Source organism: Callithrix jacchus, chromosome 1, assembly GCF_049354715.1.
Source record: "Callithrix jacchus isolate 240 chromosome 1, calJac240_pri, whole genome shotgun sequence".
Taxonomy (NCBI): Eukaryota; Metazoa; Chordata; class Mammalia; order Primates; family Cebidae; genus Callithrix; species Callithrix jacchus.
In genome coordinates, this window is record NC_133502.1 from 168,363,024 (window position 1) to 168,387,839 (window position 24,816).

General features: G+C 44.0%; 1 protein-coding gene across 1 annotated transcript in view; it reads right to left on the reverse strand.

The window, feature by feature from the left end:
• LOC128928182 (uncharacterized) overlaps positions 1 to 24,816 on the reverse strand; it is a 556,644-nt gene that overhangs the window by 422,203 nt on the left and 109,625 nt on the right. The window lies entirely within an intron of this gene.

The following is a 24,816-nucleotide window of genomic DNA, read 5'->3' on the forward strand; positions in this document are numbered from 1 at the left end:
GATGGCTCGAATCTCTACAGTAGCCAAGTGATTGATTCCCCGGGCCTTGCTTCATTATTCCCTCTTCCTGGAATGACCTCCTCTTTCCTTTAATCCCACATGGCTCTTACTCATTCTCTATGAGCAAACCCAGACATCACCTTCTTCTGGCTTCCAGACTAGGTTAAGGATTCCCCTGTGTCTTACCTGCGCACCTTTAAGAGTAGTGGGTATCAGTGCTCAGGCATGCTTGATGAATGAAGAAATGAAGGATAACAGCCAAGAGGGCTGAATTCAGAATAGATGTCTCTGTCAAGGAATGGGTTGTGGCTAGTGGTTTGGAACAAACCGTGGTGGCGATTTGGGGCAGCTTGTTTTTATGGGATGCCAGCACATATCACAGGGGCTAGCATGCAGGGTGAGTGATCCAACTTAATCCTCCAGCCACTCTGTGCAGGAAGGGAGCTAGAATTTGTACCCAAATTTGAAAAGAAAGCTTTAGGTGTCACTCTCTACCTATGGCTATCTACTTTCCCCCACCCTTCCTGAATCTCTGGGCTGCTCCTCCCTGCAGAGACACACACTGTCTCTCTATTTCCAGACCTCACTGATGATGACATTAAACCTGGACTACGCTCTTTCGCCCTTCTCTCTCCTCTCCTGTTAACATGCTTGACTTGCTTGGCTACTCCGTGTCTTCCCCTGTTTAGCTTCTGAGACTCAACTCCTTTCCTTCTTTTATTTTTCACTAACTGTAACAGTAATCATATCCAGTAACTACACATGACACAGTAATGGAGAGCCGGGGTCCACCTTTTACCTACATCGTGACATTGGATCCTCACAACATTGTTCTGCTGCTCAGAGAAGAAAAGAAACTCGTCTGATGACACACTAATAGGTTTAATTACCAACACCCCAACCTGGTTCTCCCTGGCTCCAAAGCCCTAAGAAATTCCTCCTTTTATTCTAAAGAATCTTCTCCTCCAGGGGCATCCTCTTTCCCCGCCACTCACCATGAACTTTCAACAGAAAAGAAAAAGCCACTTCTAATGTGTTCTCTCTACCCTAGTCCTTTCCCTTTCTCAATAAATCCACTTAAGAGTAAAGCATTTGATGGACAGTTTAATAGAGCTCTCCTTAAACCTGGCCACATTAATGATTTCTGGCTGGCTAAATGTCAACTTCCATAGCTCAATAGCTATTTTCCTTCTTCAATAGTGTTTCACTTGGGGTTATTTGGCAGACAGGGTATAGTGCTTTAATGGGTCATCCCTAAGTCAGTGGGCCTGAGGTTTAAGCTAGACTTACTGTGTGACCTTAAGCAAGTCATTTAACCTCTCTAGACCTACAACTATAAAATGATGATAGTGATGTACAGACCTGCCTACATGTTATTAGAGAGTATTTCATTGTATCTGTAATGTTTGATAATCCCCTTAAAGAAGGGGCCAGGGTATATACATTAGCATGTTAGCCACACTGTGTTCTTATTCTTAGATCTAAAAATACAAAGTTCCTCTTAAAAAAGTTTAGTTTGCTACCTTAATGCCACTTGAATAATGCAAACATGTTCTGTCCACAAAACTTGTAGTGATCTATAATTTTTTGGAAACTTGAGATTTTGTTTTTCTTTGAGAGACCTTTTCATCTCTTTTTTGGCTCATGTAAACTAATATAAACTGAGCTATCCCCTATCAGAAATGAAAAAAGGAGGAGGTTTATCCTGATTCTCCCATACACTGTATGCCATATATATTATCAGTCCTGCATTATAGAAAGAGAGATTGAGTCTTAGAAATGTTAAGTGATTTCTCCAAGATCACACAGCAAGCAAGTACCAGAGTTGGGACCCAATTCTATGTAAGAAATAGTGACTCCAAATGGATGGGCCATGGGTCTAGGGGAGGTCAGGGCAATGTGACTTGGAGGACATCTGAGCAATAGGGGCGGCTTTGCTACCAGGTTGCAGAGTGAATTGGAATGGTTAAAGCTGTGGAGTCTATGTAAAAACCCATAAGCAACAATCACTTCTACTTTTTTCAAAAATATTTTCTTACTTTTAAATTCCCTGACTCTGGCCCAATTCCAAAGCCTCCGGTTATATGTTTAGATAATAAAAGTTGTCGTCCTGGGTCCTGCTTGTGTGAAATCACTGCTGCAGCTCAGCCCAACGTCCTATGGGGAAAAGCCAGGGCAGAGAGTTTGGTGTAAGAAGGATAGTCATTATTAGATAATTTCCCAAGACTCCCAACATATCTTTTGATATGGTGACTCCTCACCTATTTGGGAATTAGGTAATCTCACAGTCTCACCTGTTCACAACATGATCCAGATAATGCGGTGACGCTACCTCCAAAGAGAGATCCACCCGAGGACTCAAATGCTTCATCCCATTAAATCCTCACAACCAATCTCTTTTTTTGCCAAGAAGGAAACAGAAGCTCAGAAAGCCTGAGTAACTTGCTTAAGGAAACACAGCTGATGCATCTACCCCAGACCCATGATCTTAATCACTACATTAGATGGAAAACAAGGAAAACAGCCACAGCTGCACAACCCACAGAGATCATTACCAGCTCAGGTGTTTAAGGCCAAGGCAGGTGCTTCCTACTCTTGCTTGGAGTGTCGTTACACTGACTTTGCCACAGAAGTCTAACCTGCGTTGTCTTCTAGAATGCACAAGGCTTGCAGGAGGGTGCAGACACAAGCAGGACGAGAACTTAACAGAAAGAGCAGTCAGAGGACTGGAGATGAGGAGACCTGGGTTTTCCTTCTGGCCGGTCCACTAACTCCCAGCACTTGGGTTTTCAGCAGGGAAGTGAAAAGTTTGACTAAGTGGTCTCTGAGGATGCTTTGGGCCACAGAGGATATAAGGAAAAATAAAATAAGACACAATCCTCGTTTTTGAGGAACATACAGTCTCTTAAAGGAAACAGATGAAGTATACAACTATAAAACAAGACAGACAAAAATTAGTGTTTTGTAGAGGAAGAGGTGGAGTGTTTTTCATGGGAGCCAAGAATGTAAGAATTCATTCCAAACCAAAATAGATCATAGCGCACTTTCTATTGCAAGAACAGTGTGTGTTCTTTTATTTTTTAAAATGCTGAATGATAGTCATTACTCTCAGATTAATGATATAGGATAGACTAGACAATTGGATAGACAATTTTGTTAAGTGCAAAGTGCTTAATACCTCAGTTATATAGACAATTCATCTATCCAGAAAGTCTCCTTCCTGGCCCTTTCCAGGCAGTCAAGGTTTATAGCCCAATAGCTCAATGCTCCTACAAAAGGGGCTTGTACTCAGTAATGGCTCTGGCTTGTTCTGTTATGGAAGCCAATTTATTTTATCCTTGTGAAATAAAATCCAGTTGTCTTTGATTCCCCCTCCTGAATCACATCTAATTTGATTCTTTATTGGAATTGGGTTTTTTTTTTTTGTCTGATGTTTTATGAATGGCCCAGAACCAATATAGAAGTGAGTTAATGTAATTGGAAGGGGCTTCTGAAACTAAGTGAAAACCCAAGAGCCCTTGGAGAACTGGGGGACCTTAAGGTTTTACTCCTGTCCCAACAGGGGATCAGGCAGAGACTAAAGACACTGCCCCCAGATCTTGAAATGCTCGCTGTAATCTATAATTTGTAATCCTGACCCAACCTCTCAGGACAGACCGAAATTATTTGTTCTATTTTTTGCCAAGGTTTCATATCCTGTGCCCTCTGACTGGCAGACACATCCAATCCACCTGCTCCACCCCACGGCCCTCAAAATTGTACTGATAATTCATCATTATTTTCTACTGATATGTCACTCTCTCTAGAGTGTCTTCCCTGATGCCCCTAAGTCTGGGTGAGGCGCTCCTCTGGTCCATCAGCACATCTATAGCCTGATCAACCTGCTGTCCTGACCATCTGCTTCTCTGTCTCCCTTGGTAGACTCTAATTCCCCCGAGGGCAGGGATGACTGCTGCCTCATTCACCCACACTCTGCCACTTACAGCTATGTGACCTCAAGAAAGTCATTTAACCTCTCTGCATCTGCTTCCTCATCTGTAAACTCGGGATAATAACATAGGAATTTAGAACAAATTAAATATTAACACATACATGCAAAAAGCTCATCACTGAGCCTGGCACACCGCGAGTAGACAATAAATACCAGTTCCTGTCATTACTTGCCATTGTTTAGCCAATGCTCATCACAGTGCTTGTTACAGAATTCTCGCTCAATAAATATTTTCAGCGAATAATTAATAAATGTTGTGCTCTACAGTAGACGCTGTCCATCTTATACCAGATGGGACCTCAGAAATCAGCTGATATGTTTCCTTTTGGTTTGCTTTTAATTTAATTTTACTTTTTAACTCTGGAAAGTACACAGGTTCATAAAAATCAAAGAGGCTTGCACCCCTGCTTACCTTAAATGGAACCACCCAGTCTTAAAATGTTCTCATACGGGGGAAACACCAAAGCCCAGAGAAGGGAGGTGACTTCCTTAAACACAGATGATCAGGGTATGGGGAAAGGGTTAGATGAAATAACGCACAGGAAGCTGTTAGCACGATGCCTGTTGCTCCTGCAGTGAGACTGGACACTTGCTATCTATCACCCTCCTTGAAGCATCCCCACTCTCTCATCCCCTCTGCTAGGTGGCCCCGGGAAGCATTAGGCTTTGAAACCCACAGCCCTTTCCATTCCTTTCTCTTTGACACTTGTAGAAATGTGGGAACAGATCCAGGTTAGACACATAGTAGGAACGCAGTGACATTTCGGGGCTTAGCTTGTGCTCAACCTTGCCTTGGACAAGTAAGTGCACTGGATTTCTTTTGGTCAGACAGTAGAAAAGCCTTGCCTTTGGATATCCTCAAATTAGAGAAAACTTAGGCCTGCAATCACATATGAAAACCGGTAATGGAAACTGCAAGCCTGCTACGTACGACATTCTCTGTGTGCTCAGCACCCCCTCCATCTACCTAACACCATCTCCATCCTCACGCTGCAGATGAGGGAATGGAAAGCTGAGTGGTTGCAGGCTTTGACTGCAGCTGCCTAGCTTCTAAGGGCTTAAACCCACATGGGTGGGTCTAGGTCAGAGTTCACAGTGTCATGCTCAGCTGCTGCTTGCAGGGTTTTCCCCCTCATTCCCCTCCCCTCCGGGACTTTAGGAATCCCAGGCCCCCATGCCTCCATGGTTTCAGACTTTGTGTCTCATTATAACTTTGTGATCTGAATCTCTAATGTAAGCATATTTTTTCATCCTTATTCTTGACCCTAAACATAATAATTATTGTTCGAATTCCTTGTAATAATAGACTCCTGGGAAGCGGAAAAGGATCTAGCAGTTACCCTAGTCAATTCCACCCTTACTTAATGAGCATGGCTCATACCCTGGTTATACATCAAGATCTGCTGGGTGTTTTTAAAAATAGAGATGTGTGGGCTCCATCCCTGACTCCCCCTACCAGACTAAATCAGAAATTTGCTGCGGTCAGGGTCACATATCTCTATTTTTAAAAATCCCCTGTGCCTCCAAAGAGTAAGAGTTCTCTACTCTAAGGAGCAGAGTTAGCCTTCAGAGTCAGATATCCTTGGACTCAGTGTTACTCCTCTGTTTATCAGTCCTGTGACCTTGAGGGAAATGTGTGACCTCTCCAAGTAGCCAATCTATAAAATGAGAAGAAAAAAATATTGGGTTGTAGAGATGCCAACTTCCCTTAACTTGGCAGAGCACAGGACATACAACAGACATTCAGTAAATCCAAGGCCCCTTCCATGCCCACAGTAATTGTATTAGTACAGGCTACTTGGTCTTTCACTCATATAAGTCATGCTACACAGGTCAAGAACTAGTAGATTGATGTTAAAGTGAGAGCTTTAGGTGCAAGTCCTGGCTTCCCTTCCTAATGCCTTTATGAACGTGGGTGAGTTTCTGAGCCTCAGTTTCCTTATTTGTGAAATGAGACTAATGTCACATACCCCAGAGGGCCCCAGGACACATTAAAAGAGACTGGGTGTATAATGTATTTAGCACAGAATCTTGTCCATAAAATGTGCTAAGTACATGGTAACCAAAACAGACAGTATTCACATCCATTTCTGTTGCCTACATTTTATACTTCAGTAAAATCAAACCAACCACTTCCATTGACTCGGACCATGAGTATTTAGAGACTAGACCAGAATTTCAAGGACTTGCAGTCTTCCAGGTGCCAAGTTAACAGATTTTTGTTTTTAAACTATAGGGATTTAGGACTTAATCCACAGGAAATGGGTTTGGCAAGGCACCATAAGAACCAACACAACTTCTAACCCAATTTCTGCCCAGGCCTTTATTCACTGATGCAAAATTAATTTAACAGTCATCTCTGGCTGGGGCAGCTCCAGAAAAAAGGGTGGTCAGTTCCAAAGCAAAAGATAGAGGGAACGAGCACATTAGACAAAAGTATCGAGATCCAAAAAGATCGGAGCAGGTCTGAGAGACGAGCCAAATCTAACAGGGGGTATTTAACAGGGACAGATGCACAGTAAATGCTGCTTTGGGACAATGGTAAATCCCGTTTCTAGGTCCTGAAAACCAGGCCCATAAATGCAGGGCAGGGGAATTATGGCATTACTGGCTTCAATGCTCAGTCAGCCAATGACTGTCAGATCTTCATGTCCCAGTTACTGTGGAGTCATGGTTGAAATTTGAATTGTGGGGCCAGCCTGCTTTCACCATTTACTAAAAAATTATTTAACTCTCTGTGCCTCTGTGTTCTCATCCTGAAAGTAGGGATATAACTGTTTCTAACTTACAGTATTGCTGGAAAAATTAAATGACACAATGCATGGGTCTGGTCCTAGAGATACAAAGAACCATAAAGCAATCCTCATTAAGGAAGGCACGGTCTAACAGGAGAGACTGACACATAAGCTAACAGGTGCTATTCAGTGTGCTGAGTCTTCGCCCAAGATGTCATAGAGCAGAGGTTGGAAAATGACAGCCCACTGGCCAAATCCAGCCCACTACCTGTCTTTATAAATAAAGTTTTATTGGAGCACAGCCACACTTAGTCATTTACATATTGTCTATGGTGGCTTTCACACTACAAAGGTAGACTTGTGTTGTTGTAACAAGACCTTATAGCCCACAGTGCCTAAGTGTTTATCACCTGGCTCCTTACAGAAAAATTTTGCCAACCCCAGGTATAGAAAAAGAAGTTAACTCTGTCTTAGATGCCAAGAAATGAGACAATTTTTGATCTTCTAATATGTATCGAGTTCTCTAAATAGGTAAACACGGCTGGAGGCTAAGGGGATTGATTGGGAAGACATTGGTCAAAGGACACAAAATTTCAGTCAGACAAGAGGAATATGTTTGAGATCTATTACACCATAGCAACTATTGTTAATAACAATGTATTGTACTCTTGAAAATCACCGAGAATAGACTTTAAGTGGTCTCACCACAAAAAAATGTTAAGTATGTGAGGTAATGCATATGATAATTAGTTGGATTTAGCTATTCCACAATGTATACATATTTCAAAACACCATGTACACGATACAAGTATGTACATGACAAATACATACAATTTTTATGTGTAGATTTAAAATCAATCAATTAAATAAGTAAACACATATTAATGAATTTGAGGTTCTATAAGGCTTGATGACTGGCTCAAAGTCACAGATAAGTGTTAGGAGCAAAACTCAAACCTGGACTCCAGACTGCACACTCTTTTCACTGTCCTAGGAGAATTAAAGTAATCAGACAGGATACTTATGAAGGGTATTGGAGGGCAAATAGAAGTCTCCCAGGCAGAGATGATGTCTAAAGAATGAAGGAGGTGTCCACAATGGTTAAATGAGCAAGAACAAAGTGTCCAGGACGTGAACATATTTTTAAAATACAAATCGTTGGGTGTGAAGAGACTCTAGAATATGACAGCTGGGGAGGGAGATGGGAAAGAAGAAAAGAGTCTGCAGGGTGGGCAGTGATTGAAGGAAAGCAAAGAACTGTCCACTTGCTGTCAATGATCCCTGGCAAGGTCTCAGGAACAGCACTCCCACAAAAGTGGATTGGGGAGCAATATGCCCCATCACAGACAGTCTGACATCATGGAGCCTAGTTATTTCATTGTGCAGATGGCAAAACAGAGGCCCAGGGAAAGAGGAAACCTTGCCCCAGGCCACACTGCACATCAGTAATAGAGAATCCAGGATCGCAAGACTGAGTCCCGAGATCTTTCCCATCACAGCCACGGACCAGGTGGATTCTGCCAGCAGGCAGCGCTGTGGCCAGCACACCTACGGACTAGGATTCTTGTGCATCTGCAGACAGTTGATGAAGCTCTTCTGTTTCTCTGGGACTGATTAGGTTCAATTGAATTATCCATCTTGTGCCATGGCGTCCCAGACCCATTTCTGCGGGGTCACCACGCTGTTTAGGATGAGCGATGCCGGCTGGAGGCCCGCCAATGCACCTGTGGTATTTTGATAACTTCACATATTGCCAACTTCTTATATTTAATATACAACTTACAAGCAGGGCAAAGTTTAACTCACTCTAATCAACTGTAAAATGAACCAGGGACTTGCTGTTCCCTTCTGAAGACCTGCGTCTGCATCGTGCTCATCATTAATGGTCGTGGAGCTCTCTGCTTGCTGAGATTGGTTATTAATGATGGCTGGAATTACGGATTTCAATTAAGCACTTTGCACTGGTCCTAAAATGCAGTGGGATCCACTCTGGGGAAATATAAATGCTGAGATGAAATACAATCCTGCCTCCCAACCCCCTGTATCCCCCGGTACCATCTTCTCAGCTCCACCTCTGTCTATAAATCTGTGGCAGCACCCTGAAGGGAAAAGAGGATGGGCATTGGGTCCAAACCTGAACCACACCATCTGTACCCTTTCCCTGGAGTCTAGCCTTCCTCAACTGCAACTTGAGTTTATGGAGGGCTCAGTATGTGTCAGCAGGTTTATTTGTAAGAATGGCTGGCTGGGCGTGGTGGCTCACGCCTATAATCCCAGCACTTTGGGAGGTCAAGACAGGTGGATCACGAGGTCAAGAGATCGAGACCATCCTGGTCAACATGGTGAAACCCCGTCTCTACTAAAAATACAAAAATTAGGTGGGCATGGTGTTGCACACCTGTAGTCCCAGCTACTTGGGAGGCTGAGGCAGGAGAATTGCTTGAACCCAGAAGGCGGAGGTTGCAGTGAGCTGAGATCGTGCCATTGCACTCCAGTCTGGGTAACAACAGTGAAACTCTGTCTCAAAAAAAAAACAACAAAAAAAAAAGCAAAAAATGGTTATAAAGGTCAACGTTGCTTAGTAGACACTGATTAAGCACCTACTATGTGCAAGGCATTGTTCTTAAACTGATACCTAGGAAATTCTCCTGGAAAATACTTCGAAATCCAACAGAACTGAGTTTAACTTGATTCCGCCCTGTTCAAACCATGAGGCCTTACCCAAGTTTCTTAGCCTCTCTGACACTAAGTTTTTCCCCCTCTAAAGTGGGAATAATAGCATTTTCATTACATGATCCTAAAGATTAACTATGACAGCATGAATGAGGCACCTGGTTTTTCCTGAATGCTCTTTCTTAGACCCGTGGGAGGTTATTCACAACAAGGAGGCAGTTCTTTGCTTGACTTCAACTATTGCCCCTTCTCTGGAGTCTTTCTTGCATCTTAGCATCTGTCTTCCCTGCTGCTATAAGCATGTAATAAAAAGCCATTCCTATTATTGCCCATCTCCAGATCTTTACTGATCATCTACCATGTTCTCAGACATAAACTAGGTATGTTGGGAAAATGCCTCATCACATGATTAGATAAGAATCTGTTCTCAGGCAATTGAATCTCTAGTTTCGAAAGCAGGAATAACACAAGTTGAGAAAAATTCTGTATCTGTATCTACTTAAGATGGTTGGTGCCTGGTGGAGAGAAGGGGAGGGGTGGCTAACACAGGCTGGGAAACTCAGGACACTGATCTGGATAGAGAGGCGAAGCGGACGACCATAAAGCAGGCTCCTGGGCCACGAGGCTGGGTGTGGTGCAGGACAAGGAAGCCTACTCTTGATTGGCTTGCAGGACACCCACAGGAAGGCCACGGGGCTGTGGCATAATCTGTGGTGTGGCGAAGAAAGCTCTGGATACTCTCAGCTCTGCTATGTGACTTGAGTAAGGCCCTCTTCATGCAGGGTCTCAGTTTCTCCATCTACAAAATGGGGAGAATTAAGCCAACTTCCTGTGGGCTTATTGTGAGAATTACATGAAATAAGGAGTGTGAAAATGTTTTAAAAACTCTCAAACCTGCGGGCACATGAAGAAGCAGAGAAGCATCCCAGGAATCAAGATGAGATCTGACAAGGCAGTGAACACACACACAGTCAGTGACGTGAGATCTTCTGCCTTGAGTGTGTGACCCCAAGAACATTCACGTTGGTCCTGGCTGCTGGCTGCAGCTTCAGACCCTGGCTGCCTCCCCTAGGGCTGAGCAGCATTTGGATCGCTGCTCACAGCCTCAGGCTGCTTCATATTCCAGACGTGCCACTTCCTCCCTCACGCTGTGATGAAGAAAACCTCAAACAGATTTCCCATTAACTCACGACAGCCTTGCTGCCTGGAAAGCAAAGCCTCCTGCTAGTCCTTAGCACTTTCCCAGGAGAGTATTGGAGAAGGCAGGTGTGGGAGACAAGGGCTCACAGAAAGAGCACAATGTCAGCTCAGTTGTCATACTTGGAGGGGACAAACAGCCAAGACCAAAAACCCAAGAAAAAAAACAGGAGGCAGCATGATTCTCCTGTGCCAATTAAGTGCTGTGCCACCTTAATATAATGACTTAACCTCTCTGAGCCTCACATCCTAAAAAACAAATTGTGCAAGAATACACTTCAAAAAAAAGTAAAAGCCATTTTTCTCCTGTTTTAACATTTACAACTCACACACAGAGAAGAATCTTGAAGTTATTAAAACTCATCTATGTCTATTCTCATAATCAATCTTCACAGCAAACTTGAGGGGAAAATAACAGAAGTTCATTTGCACACTTTAGAGATTAGAAAATCCAGGCTCAGAGAGACAGTCCACCTCTTAAGTGGGATAACTGGGTCACCTGACATCTCAGCACCATATTCCTCAACATCTTTCCCTCTGTCCTCCAAAAGGAGACTCTTTCTTGATGATAACATGCATAATGGTATGAACAACATTTAATTTTCAGCACAAAGACTGAGGTTCTTCCCCGCCGCCCCCTACACCGTGCACCCACCAACCACACAGACAAAGTCTAGCTCTATTGCCCAGGCCAGAGTGCAGTGGCACAATTTTGATTCACTGCAACCTCTGCCACCCAGGTTCAAGCAATTCTCCTGCCTCATCCTCCCAAGTAGCTGGGATTACAGGTGTGTGCCACCAAACCCAGCTAATTTTTTTCGTATTTTTAGTAAAGACAGGGTTTCACCATGTTGGCCAGGCTGGTCTCGAACTTCAGACCAGCCTCTCAAAGTGCTGGGATTATAGGCATGAGCCACCACGCCCAGCAAGGCTGAGATTCTTAGAGGCCAATCATGCCCCCACCTCCACACCACCTCAGGTAAAAGACCTGGAAACTTAGAGAAATCTCAGCTACCAGGCTGATGACTTTAATGCTAGGAAGATACATTGTCAATGGACATCTCTTTGGAATTGCCCTTCCTGGTTTCTTTCATGGGCAAAGAATTTGGGATTACTTTTTATTGATAACCCAGAAAGTGGGCTTGTGAGAAAATGAAAAGTCTGTGCACTTGCTCAGGGCCAAATGGATTGAGCCTGATTTTGAAAATGCTTAGGATCCCTTACTAGGATGGGAGAAGAGCAAGAAAAAGAAGGACATTCACACCTCTTTAACCCCATCAGTGCCATAGCTGTTGTGGGTGGAATTGTGTTCCTATAAAAGATATGTTGAAGCCCTAATCCCTGATATTTGTGAATGTGATCTTATTTGGAACCAGTATTTCTGCAAATGCAATCAGGCTAAGTAAGAAGAGGTCATACTGGAGCAGGTTAGGCTCCACTCCATTAACTGGTGTCCTTATAAAAAGAGGAAAATTTCATCACAGAGATATGCACAGAAAGAATGGTGATGGGGGCAGAGATTACAGCAACATGTTTTAAACCAAAGAACACCAAGTATTGCCAGCAACCACCAAGGCTAGAAAGAGGCAAGGAAAGCTTGTCCCCTAGAGCCCTCAGGAGGAGCACGGCCCCACAGACACCCTGGTTTTGGACTTCTAACCTTTAGAACTATGAGAATTCATTTCTGCTGTTTTGAGCCACCCAGTTTGTACTCCATTATAGCAGCCCCAGGAAAGTAATGCAGTAGCACTGGCAGAACAGAAAATGAGTGGTATATGTTACAACCACCAGAATACACCTCCCCATGAAGCTCTGACCCTCCTGACTGGCAAAGCCTTTGTGGCCTTTATTGCCATGTGGTCTATCCCATGTCTTAGAAATCATACTAAGGCTCATCCCAGTCCATTGCAGAAAACGTTTACATAAACATTGTATAAGTATTAATTTTAGTGACTTCTAAATCTCTTCCTGATTGTTAGTGACTTCTAAATCTCTTCCCGATTTTTCTACCTTCCACCTTTCCAATCTCTTCCCGATTTTTCCACCTTTCCACATTCCAAACAACTATCTTGACCACCCACATTCATCCAAACATCCACCCATATGTTAATCATATATTAATATAATATGCCCTACACAGCAGGACACCAAAGTGAAGGTGAGAACAGATCCTGTTATTATATGAAGCATAGATTCTTAGCAGCAGAAGCTATGGGAAGAAACATGAAAAAAACATGTAATCTGATGAAGAAACAAGAGAAGTTCAAATATTGAAAAGTGCTACCTATCAAGCAAAACCAGGTAAGAGGACAAGAAGAAGAAACAGGGGTGGGGGAGTCTACTTTGGATTGGATGGTCATAAAAAGCTATGCTGAAGAAGAGTCTTTGAGACAGGTGGACAGAACTTATGTATATTTCTAAAAGTCAGTGGACGTTATTACTCATGAGGCTCTCCATCCTATGAGGACTGATATTCCGAATATCTTATGTCTTGACTCCACATTCTTCTACCTTTCCACTGGCCCAAACATTAAAAAGAATCCTGAATTCTAGATTTTATATTCCTTAGAGTCAAATATAAACCACCATTCCCCTTCTCTTCCGGTATGCTACACTGTTTATAGACAGGTGACTATACAATTTGTCATTCAAACTGGGACACTTTTGGGGGGGGGGCATTCTGGATCATTACACAGGACAATAGGCATAAACAAGGATGGTCCCAGATGAGCCAGAATGCAAAGTGACCCAATTTACAGGCTGTAACTAGCTCTAAGATCTGTAAACTCAGTTATTTAACACAAGCGCAGTATCCCAGATCAATTATCTAAGACGGAGAGGATGGAAGAAAGGTAGATATGCGAATAGCTGTCTAATCAAAGTGGCTCAGACTTAAAGGAAAGGTCTTTGCTTTCCTCCAGAGTCACGGCATTCCTGTTACTACTAAACTTCTTTAGGATGGGTCATGATACATCAAAGAAGCCAGCATCTCCCTCTTGGCCTTCTTAATCCTTGGAAAATTAAAGCTTATGGCAGAGGCTACTAGAGGGCCCCCCAATATCCATGCTCCCCTTGTTTCATAGCAATAGAATCTAGCTGCCCAGAATAGAGGTATATTCCCCAGCTTCCCTTGCATCTAGGTGTGGCTATGTGGCTTAATTCTAGTGAATGGATGCAAACATGGATGTTGAGTGGAAACTTTCACAAACCTCTCTGAAGATGCAGTTGTTTGTTGGGTATCCTTTGTCCTTTCCTGCCTGCCTTCCTCCATCATTCTGTGACAAACATGGATATGATGGCTAGAGTTTCTCCTTGGACCTTGAAGTCAAAGGGCACATCATAGAGACGGTGGCACACGACCAATTGTATGACCACCACTTGATTGGCAGGTAAGGGTTGAGATTCTTAGACATCAATCTAATCATCCCTTGCCTCCATACCACCTCAGGTAAAAGATCTGGAAACTCTGAAAGATCTTAGCTACCAGGCTGATGACTTTAATGCTGAAAGGATGACAGTTTGTTATTGAATATCTCTTTAGAATTGCTCTTCCTAGTTTATTTCATGGGCAGAGTCCAGCCCCTACCAGCCTTGGACTTTCATATAAACAAGAAATAAGCTTCCACCCCATTAAAGCTACTCTGTAAGCACTCTCAGCTGTGCCTAGTCATAACTGAGACCAAGTTCCTCTACCTCCTGACATCAACTCTACAGGGTGGGAGAACTGAGTCCCAGAATGAGGATCTCCAAAATTGGTAATTAAATTTAAAAATAAATTAAAATATAGGAGGCCTCCCAAATTCTAGCTTTCACTATATTCCTTCTCCTGTTCAATAAACTTTTCTTGAACACGAACACGGTGTCAGGCAGTAAACAGGTACAGAGTAAACAGAGCTGAGTAGATCAGCTTGCTCTTGTCAGGAGCTCATGATCAAGAGAACAAATAGTAAAATCAGAGTCTGAGAAGTGTTACACATACAAACACATGCACATGCACACACAAGGTAATGTAGGACACAAAAGAGGGAGGAGCATCTAACTGCCCTCAGGAAAGAATTCACAAGGGAGGTAATGTTGGAGCTAAATCCTAAAGAAAGAATAGGAGTTTTCCAATTGTGGAAGGGGAAATGGCATTTTAGGCAAAAGCATGGGGGCCAAAGAGGACATGGAATATGTGACAGGCATAGTAATGTCCCCCTAGAGATGTCCAAGTCCTAATTACCAGAAGCTGTGAATATATTGCCGTCCATGGCAAGAGGGGATTAAAGGTTGTAGATAGAATCAGGGTTGCTAATCAGCTGGCCCTGAAATAGGGAGATTAGCCTCAATGATTCTGGCAGTGGTGGTGGGGAGGCGTCTAATATCTAATCACAAGTCTCCTTAAAGCAAAGGAGGGGGGCAGGAGAGGCAGAGTGATACAATGTAAGAGACTCCATAGGCAGTTACTAGTTTTGAGGATAGAAGGACAAGGCCATGAGCAGAGGAATGCGGGGAGCCTCGAAGAGCTTTAAATAAGGTGAGAAAGCAGGTTTTCCCTGAAAGGAATGCTGCCCTGCTGACACCCTGACTCCAGTGCAGTGAGACCCACTTCAGACTTCTGACCTTTAAAACTGTAAGGTAATAATTTGTGTTAAGCCGCTAAGTTTGCAGCAATTTGTTACAGTGGCAATAAGAAACGAATACAAAGGTGAAAGCTGATCATGGCTGAAGAATAGATAAAGTGTATGATTAGAAAGGAGGTAGCAGATATGGGCTAGAGGAGGTCAATGACCATAGAGGCTTAAATTTCAAGGCAGAGATTTTGAAATGCATAGGCAATGGGAAACTGCTGAAGGATTCTAAAAAATGAGTGATGCGGTCAGATTTGTATCACAAAGAGGTCACCAACTGGTGCAGAGGAGGAACTGGAAGAGTGAGCCAGAAGGCAGAGAGACTCCTGGAGAGGAGGTTGCAGCGGTCCTGGTGAGCTCCCCCGCGGTGAGCTGGGGCCACAGGGGGGCTGCCTCCTCTGAGCCCTTGGGACCCACGGGACCTCCACACCGCAGTACTGGCAGCCAGGGGCTGTGTTACATACGCCACTCCCTTCCTAGTGTCCTTGTGGAGGCAGCCTCTTCAGTGAAAACCTGGACTAGGAGAGAGGTGAGCTTGAGACCTGCGCTTTACCATTTACTGACTCTGGCGCCTGAACCAAGTCACCACACCTCCCTATGCCCCGTTTCCTCCTTTGCAAAGCAGTGATGACAATCCCTCTTTCAGGGTGCTTGTTTGGCATGACACTTACCAAGCCTCTCCGTGGTTCCTATGAATGCTTGCATCATCCCGAAATGCTCCCTGCTAAGCACAAGTATTCTCCCCATGCTTTTTTTTTAAAAATTGCATTTTAGGTTTGGGGGTACATGTGCAGAACATGCAAGATAGTTCCTCCCCATGCTTTTAAGACGTCCACCTTGATTTCAGGAGGAAGCAACCCAACTGCAGACTTGGCCCTGGAAGCTCTCAGCAGTGCAGTCTCCGGACCGGTGTCCTGCACTATTGCGCAGAGGGCTGGGCGCCATCTAGAGGGCAACAGCGGTAACAGCCGGAAGGAAAGGAAAGCCGCAGTGATTCCCAAACATCACCAAAGGGGACGCGGGGAAGCCTGCTTCTGGCTCTGTGGGCGGATTCTATAATAAAATGAAGTGTGAGATCACAGAATCTTTTAATTCTAGCATGTGGAAATTATGAAATTATAGAAAAATTAACTCTCTAAGCTATGGGGGGTGGAGTCAGAATCGTACATCCTTTGACTTTTAGATATGGAGAATGTGGTATTTCTAGTGTCTTTAGTTCTTATACCCCTGGGGTGCCCCTGGCCTCAATAGAGTACAAATTCAGACTTTTAACAGTGACACCCGGACCTCAGTCTCCAACACCTCACCTGCTTGACCCCGGCTCTGCCTCTTCTGACCAGTTACCCGCAGAAACCTCCAAGGGTGGCCCACTACCAGCCTCTACTGCCAGAATAAAAGTCTCTTGATGTCAAGGAACGTGCCCTTCACCTCCTATCACCAGCGCGGAGCCAGTCTCACAGTGAGGCAAGAAGGCAGCGTGATGCCGCAGTCCTCAGCAGCAGAAGCATAGGTTCAGACCCCAGCTCCACCACTGGCTAGCTGGAGCCCTAATTTAACTTCTCTGGGCCTTTTGTTACTGATCGGTAAAATTGGAAATACTATAGTACCCACCTCCTGGGGAAATGGTGAGGCTAAATTAACGTAATCTATAGAAAGCACTGAGACAGATTTCTGATATGTGATAAATGCTCGATAAATGTTAATGATTAATTATCATTAAAGTTGGGTTGAACTCCATGGGCAATGTGGCAGCAAGGTGCCGTCATTCAGAGAGACCTGAGCAAACAGTGAGGGCAGTGAGCAAGCAGGAAGAGAGGACCATTGGATACTGAACACCCGTGTGTGACAAGCGCATGCAAGGTGCCTTGCATGTGGCTTATTAACTTCTGAAGGTGGGGCTACGCTGTCTGCCAGCAGCTCAGGGCCTGCTCTTGGATATGCTCAGGCACCTTCCCTTCTTCCTTTCTGTCATCTTCTGCCTCTCCATAGAACTTTCTTCCATCCCTCAGGCTCTGGTAGTTGAGGGATTATCTCATCTCTCATTAACATAAAGGGAGTTAATGTCCAGCAATTAGCTAAAGCAAAGATAAAGAAAGCTTTCCATTCCTGTGCTGATTCCAATTAGTTTTGGCTGCCTGGAGTTCTAATCCGAAGTTATCCACTGCCATGTTGGTGTCCATGTGTAAGAGTGCTGAAATAAATTGGTGAGGTCTGCCTTGAGATTGGTGGAAGAGGGTAGCAGCACATGTGCCTTATACCTACCAGACCTCTTTGTGAAGAAGTGGGAAGATAAACAAGGTGTTGCCACTTACTATATCACAAGTGTTTTAGTTTTATGCATTAATCACATTTAATCTTCATAACAATGTTATAAAGTAGGTGCAGTTATCCCTATTATATAGATAAAGCCACTGAGGACCTAAGAGGTCGCTGAAGAACTCATGTGAGTAAATCAAAAGTGTCTGCATTTTAAAGGAAACATTAAATGGCTTTACTCAAAGATATGGGGAAATTTAGGCATCCTAGCCAGTTGGTGAAAAGAAATGTTGATGCAGAAAGCGTTTTCAATGCCCTGTAGATCACAAGGCATATAGTGTTATCCTCAGTCCCTTACACACCTTTGCTGTGAATGATTAGACAATAGGGGGGAAAAAGCAATATGTGAAAATGCAGATGAATCTCACTTTAATAGTATATGGTACAGAAGCCCAGAACTCACACTGCTCAGGTTAAGGGCTGAACCTTCATCGAGCAAAAGGATCTCTCCATAGACCAGGTTTTGAAGACATTTGCAGAAGGACCAACTTTGCAGGAGAGAGGCCAGTGGGACAGCATCAGGTTGACAGACATGAGACCTGGATTCCAACCTTCTCTACCAGGAACAAGTTCATCCCCTTCTTTGCTTTCTCTGTCTCCATCCAAACCATGAAGAGGTTAAATAAGAACTATTGATCTCAGTGTGGGCAACTCTACCTCTAAAGAATGATTTCGATAGTTCCGGGCAGTTTTGGTTGTCACAATAGATGGAAGGAATTCCACTGGCATTTGGATGCTAGATAGCCTGCAGCACAAGGGAAAACCCAGCCAGTGAAGAACTCGACCACACCCCACTGAATTTTGGGTTGTTTCACCCAACATATGCATGAAAAATCTGTGTTGTAATTATCTGGGTCTAGCTTCTAGTTCCATTTCACATACAGAGAAAGCATTCTTGCTTGATTATCATATACATTTATATACACTAAATTTTCCTGGATGCAGGTACTATGCAAATCAAGGAGAAAGGGTGCTTTGTTTGTTCAGATAGCTATTGTTTCAGAAAATCACAACTCTAAAGGCCATGCTGTTCACATATTTGAGTGGCCAATTCCACACATCCATTTCGGTAACTATCAAGCAATCATCTGTCTGCTATTATGTCTTCCAGTCTAGTCACATCCACTCATTCACTTATCAACATACATATTATTTTATTATAAATTACTTTGCTTTTTATTTTTCATTGACTTTGCTGTTTGGGCATTATATAGATTTTTAAAATGAGATGTCTAGGTGGGTTATATAATTTATGAATCCCATTTCAGTATAATAAAGGTAGCATCACAAAATATTAGTCTGGAAGGGTTGAGAATTACTAGGTCACATGACCCTTGGATTCCTTCCAGCCCAGGCAAAGCAGAGTTATTATGCAAAGAGAGACATGCCAGAATCACGTGCTGTACATTACAGGTAGCAAATGAGGGTAAATTATCTTGTTTTCTACAAATTGTCCTCACCCACTAAATATCCCTTAGCCATTCCAGAATGTACAGTAATCTGCACCACTGAATGCATCCTGTCTAATCTCCAAAAAAATTAAATTGCCTGGAACTGAGTTTGGGCACATTTGGCTCAAGAATGCTGCAGCTTCACTAGGTTAGAGCTGAGCACGTGCTCTTCTAAAATTTATAGTGTGATTGATTTCTTTATAAGCCATTCAGGCCTTATTATTTATTAATCCACCTGTCAAGTTTAATTTAAACTACCTCTCAATAAGGCAGTTTGACAATACCTTTGTTTACCAGATTGACAGCCCTGGTGAATAAAGAGATGGCACAGTGATTCCTCTGCCCTGAACAGACTCCTCTGGGAAGGAGCCTCCAGCAGGACAGTGCGTCGCCTGAGCCCTCATTAGGAAATGCAAGAGGCCTCCCATCCCACTGAGTGGAGACAGAATCCAAAGGTTACCCTTTGTTTCCAGACAGGTTGTAGGCCCCAGGACTTGCACCAGCCACCAAGTGACAACTGAGTTCTATAGTCTCTGCAGCTTCAACTGGCTTAGATCTTCCCTTCCTTACATTCCTATGGTCATGATCTTTATGGTTACTGCCTCCCAAGCCCATGGCAACAGTCCCCTAACTGGTTTCCTTGACTCTACTTTTGTGTCCCCCCATTCATCCCAGGTGTTCTTTCCAAAATGCAAGTCTGAACATGCTATACCTCTGAACAAAGCCCTTCAGTGGTTCCCACAGAACCACTGAATGGTTTCAAGCATGTGGGCTTGAAATGCACAGTCAGGTTCAAAGCCCTCCATACCCTGGCCCCTGCCTACTGCTTCAGCCTCATCTCCCATCACCCTTTCCCTGTCACCTTATACTCTATGCTCCAACAATATCACTCAGCGTGCTGATCCTTGCCATCTGTGCCTCTGTAATACTGTTCCCTCTTCCTAGATCCTGATCATCATCAAAACCCCAGTATGAATGCAGTCACTGCCATTTGCTATCCTGACTACTCCCAAGAGGTGCATCATGTTCTGCCTCAGATTTATGTTCCTTAAATCCATGTATATTGAGCTGGTAAGCAACAAATACTTATCAAGTGGACTATGAGACACATATAGTGCTGAGACCTAAGGATACAACAGAGAACTAGAGAAACCTTGTACCTGACACCCCACAGCTTACGTCCACACTGTGAGCTCCTTCAGGATAGTTGTTCTAATGCACTTCCCAGCATGGTGCTCACAGAAGTACAAGGAGATGAGACCAACATTTACTGAGCACAAGCCACCCCGTTATACTTCTTTATTTCATATCAGAGGCAAGAAAGTTAGCATTTTTGTGTCACCCTTTGGAGATGAGCAAACTGGAGTTCAAAGAGGTGAAACAGCTTGCCAATGTTTTACCCAACCCATTTCTGGTGAATCCAGTGTCCGAACCCAAGACTGATTCCAAAGCCTCAGCTCCAATTCCACAATGTACTGCTCTCCTGGCACAGAGTTCAGACCTGTTGAATAAGTCCGTGATGTGCACCAAGTCAAATGCTCTTATTGTGTTTCTTCAGGTTCTTTCACAGCAACAGTGTAGCATAGAATGACTTGGATTTTAATGACACGAAATGGCTGAGTCCACATTCCTGGGTAGATCCATGATACACGGAATGTCAGACCCATGGAGTCTGGATCTGGCCTGCCTTGGTAACAAGGCCCTGTGGGAGCTCAGTGCATGAAATTCCCTGAGAAACTTTTTTTTTTTTTTTTTTTTTTTTTTTGGAAACAGAGTCTCGATCTGTCTCCCAGGCTGAAGTGCAGAGGTGCAATCTTGGCTCACTGCAACCTCTGCCTCCTGGGTTCAAGCGATTCTTCTGCCTCAGCCCTGAGTTGCTGGGATTACAGGCACACGCCACCATTCCCAGCTAATTTTGTATTTCTAGTAGAGAAAGAGTTTCACCATGTGGCCAAGCTGGTCATAAACTCCTGGGCTCAAGTAATCTGCCCACCTCAGCCTCCCAAAGTGCTGAGATTATAGGCATGAGTCACTGTACCCAGCCTCCCTGAGAGACTTTGGCACTGATGCTGCAATTGACATTGAGTGGGACATTGCCTTAACAATGAGTGAGTAGAATGCTGATCTGATCCAAATCCTCACTTCTCACCTCAAGTTCAAAAAATATAAACTTGGTCAGACATTTCACAGGAGAAATTTCTCAAAGCCAGCATGATCTCCATGGGCTGAAAGTATAACTAGCAACTGTGCCATAGGCCTAGGGAAAGGCAGATTCACTGCCCCGTCTGACCCATCGGCCAGAGCAATGCAGTTGAAATGGGAGAATCCAGGACCATAACTTTAAGGAGTCAGTGAAGATATAAAAAGAGGATAGGATTTTCACTGCTATTCTATTTCCATTTATAAAAAGTAACTGTTGGATATATAAATAAACCCGATTTAAAAATAGGAAACATATTTTGAATCATGTGGGCTTGAAATGCGCTGCTAGATTTCACACCTCTCTCATCCAGGCCTTGAGGTGGGACCAAAATACATAAGTGGAGCAGTTACCTAACCAGCCCTCACAGCCCAGGGCCTGGCTTCTCACCATCTTTTTAGACTTGGGCACAGAAGTCAATGGTAATAGAGATGAAAAAGAGGGGGTCAGTAGAAGAGTGGATCTTGAGCATGTTTTTTCAGAAAGGGGGTTGTCACATTCTCTCTGTCACCTTGACAGGTCAGTTATGTCATGAACAGGACATCAGCCTAGGCTGCCAGGTCTGGTAATGAAGGAGCATGAATGGGCTCCCCACCACCCTTTGCTAACTCAACCCAAAGGAGGAGGACTGATGCATTCATCTGAGCGGCAGGACATGAAGTTCTGCGCCACGTTTCATTAATGACTGGCGTGGGTCCCAGCATGTTAAAGGCCTGCTCTCTTCTCTAATATTTTTCTTGCATTCACAGGCAGGAGGCCTGTTTCCTATTTAATCTTACTTCCTGCTTTGTGGACCGGTGATAGCACCAAGGCACTGAAAAACACAAAATCCCCAGTCATCTCCTTACTGTGGCCTTTTCTTCTTCTCCTCCTTCTCCTTCTCCTCCTCCTCCTCCTCCTCCTCCTCCTCCTCCTCCTCCTCCTCCTCCTCCTCCTTCTTCTCCTTCTTTCTTTCTTTCTTTCTTCTCCTCCTCCTTCTCCTCCTTCTTCTTCTTATTTATTATACTTTAAGTTCTGGGGTACCTGTGCAGATCGTACAGGTTTGTTACATAGGTATACATGTGTCATGGTGGTGGTTTGCTGCATTCATCACCCCATCATCTACATTAGGTATTTCTCCTAAGGCTATCCCTCCCCAATCCATCCTTAGCCCACTATTCTTCCCCTAGCTCCCAACCCCCAGGCCCCAGTGTATGATGTTCCCCTCCCTATGTTCGTGTATTTTCATTGTTCAACACCCACTTATGAGTGAGAATATGTAGTGTTTGGTTTTCTGTTCTTGTGTCAGTTTGCTGAAAATGATGGTTTCCAGTTTCATCCATGACCCTGCAAAGGACATGAACTCATCCTTTTCATGGCTGTGTAGTATTCCATGGTGTATATGTGTGCTGTGGCGTTTTCTTCTGTGTTGGCAGCCTTGCCAGGGTTACTGCCCCAGGCAAGGGCTAGGCAGCTGGACCAGCACAGCACATCCACACTTTAGGGGAAATATGCTCATGCGTCTTATGCTTCCAACTGGCCTTTCTTCCCTAACTCTAACCCCAGTCATCAATTTTCTGGATGCAGATAGTGGGGTATAATAGAAATAGAGATCCAGGGCAATTGGGGGAAGCCTTCCTCAAGCCTCTTGTATGAGGACCTCTTCCACGTTCTTCTGCTTTTATCAGAGCTTTGCACCAGGGTATGGAGAATCACTTCACTTTGTGAAAAGCCAAACTTGACTTCTCATTTGTCTGTTGATCTTGGTACTAACTTCCCTCAGAATTCCAGAGAGAAAGAGGGTGAATTTCAAATCCTTGCCGTGCTTTAGGTTGCCAGATTAGAATGGGCATGACGATGTCTGACTTTCTACCACCATAGTTTTGGTGGCAACCCCTAAGAACATGGTAAGTTCTAAACAGCCTCTGAAGGTGTAACATCAGTATTCTTTCAGTTGCCATAAAGATCTAAGGCTCCTTCTCCTCTCCATGCGAGAGACGTTGAAGCCTTTTGTGGGTTGGCTCTGAAAGTGCTTCCTATCAATGTCTCAGGTCCAGACAGTGCCTTGATTTAACTTAGAAAGGTGGCAGAGGCTGTGTGCGTTTGTTTGCTACAGCTACCATGACAAAGTACCACAGGCTGAGTGTCTTAAGCAACATACACTTTTTTCACAGTCCTGGGATTGAAGGTGTTGGCATCATTGTTTTCATTCTGAGGCCTCTCTCCTTGGTTTATAGATGGTCATCCTCTCCCAGCGTCTTCACATGGTCTTCCTGCTATGTCGGGTGAATGGTAGGGGTCCTAATCTTCACTGAAGATCCAGATGGCTTAGACCCAGAACTGAACCCAAGTCTATTAAACTCCAGTGTCCAACTCCTGCTTAGGCTGAGACTTGTAGGGTGAGTGGCAGTCAAGAAGAATCTCCCCTTTGTCTAAGGGCGTTAGTCAACTTAGATTATAACCCACCTTAATCACCCCATTTTAACTTAACCTCTTTAAAGGCTCTATATCCAAACATGGCCACATTCTAGGTACTGAGAACTTCAGCATATAAATTTTGGGAGGACACAGTTTGGCCCATAACACTGGGAGTAAAGAATATGAGATCCTAGACCCAGTTCTGACATGAGGATAAATTCTAAAATGCATTTAATGGCAAAGCCCTCTACTACCTTAGTCCTGCCTGGGTCTACACACTCGCTTCGTTTCTCTCTCACTCCTCTGTCCACTCCGCAGACAGGGCCTTCTTCTCATCTCTGAATTGGACCAGACTTTGGTCCAGACTTCTTTCCATCTCTGAATTGAGCTTTTGTCTCTTGAGTTTCAAACACATTGATTCCCTCTGCCCAGCTTCTCTCTCAGCTCAGCTTCTCCCTCACCTGGCTAACTGCTACTCACCCCTCATGTCCGAGCCTAAATCCCCTCCTCAGAGGTTGAGCATTGGAGTTCAAAAAACCTGGTTTCAGCTCAGGGCCTAAGTCACTGGGATCCTCCATGTAGATTAAGGCCCCTGCCTTCCAGTCCCATAGCCCGTCACCTCCCCTCAGTAACACTCATAACACCCGAAGTTGGGCAGTGAGCATTCCTGCAAAGATGTCTTCATCTGGCTCACTGATGATCACTGCCAATTCAGCAAGGAGAGTGAAGGATATGCTGCAGAGACAAGCATCACCAAAAATGCAGGGGTTTAACAGAAAAATGGCTTATGTCTCCTTGTATCCCAGGCTGATGAAAGCTGCATTTTGATGTGTGCTTCCATGATCACACACCAGGAGAGCAGAGTTCTGGAGGGTCACATGCTGGCAATAAAATGTTCCAGTGGGAGCATGTCACACATTGCTTCCATACACAACTCTTTTGGCTGGTCTCATGACTGCACCAGGGATCCAAAAACTGCAGACTTCCAAATATTGGCGAACAGCACTCACAGTTACCACCATGGCAACTTCAGAGCACAATGATGTTTCATCAAGATATGTTGAACGGTAATAATAACCTTCAGTGTTCAAACACTTATTGTTTTTGTGCACTGGTGGGAATTGTTTTTACTGAATATGAATTCATTCTTCTTTACACTGGCATACATGTGTCATAATATCATCTAGCTTCATAAAATCCCGTGACTCCATAGCCACTTTCTGCTATTACCCCATTTCTCAGCAAA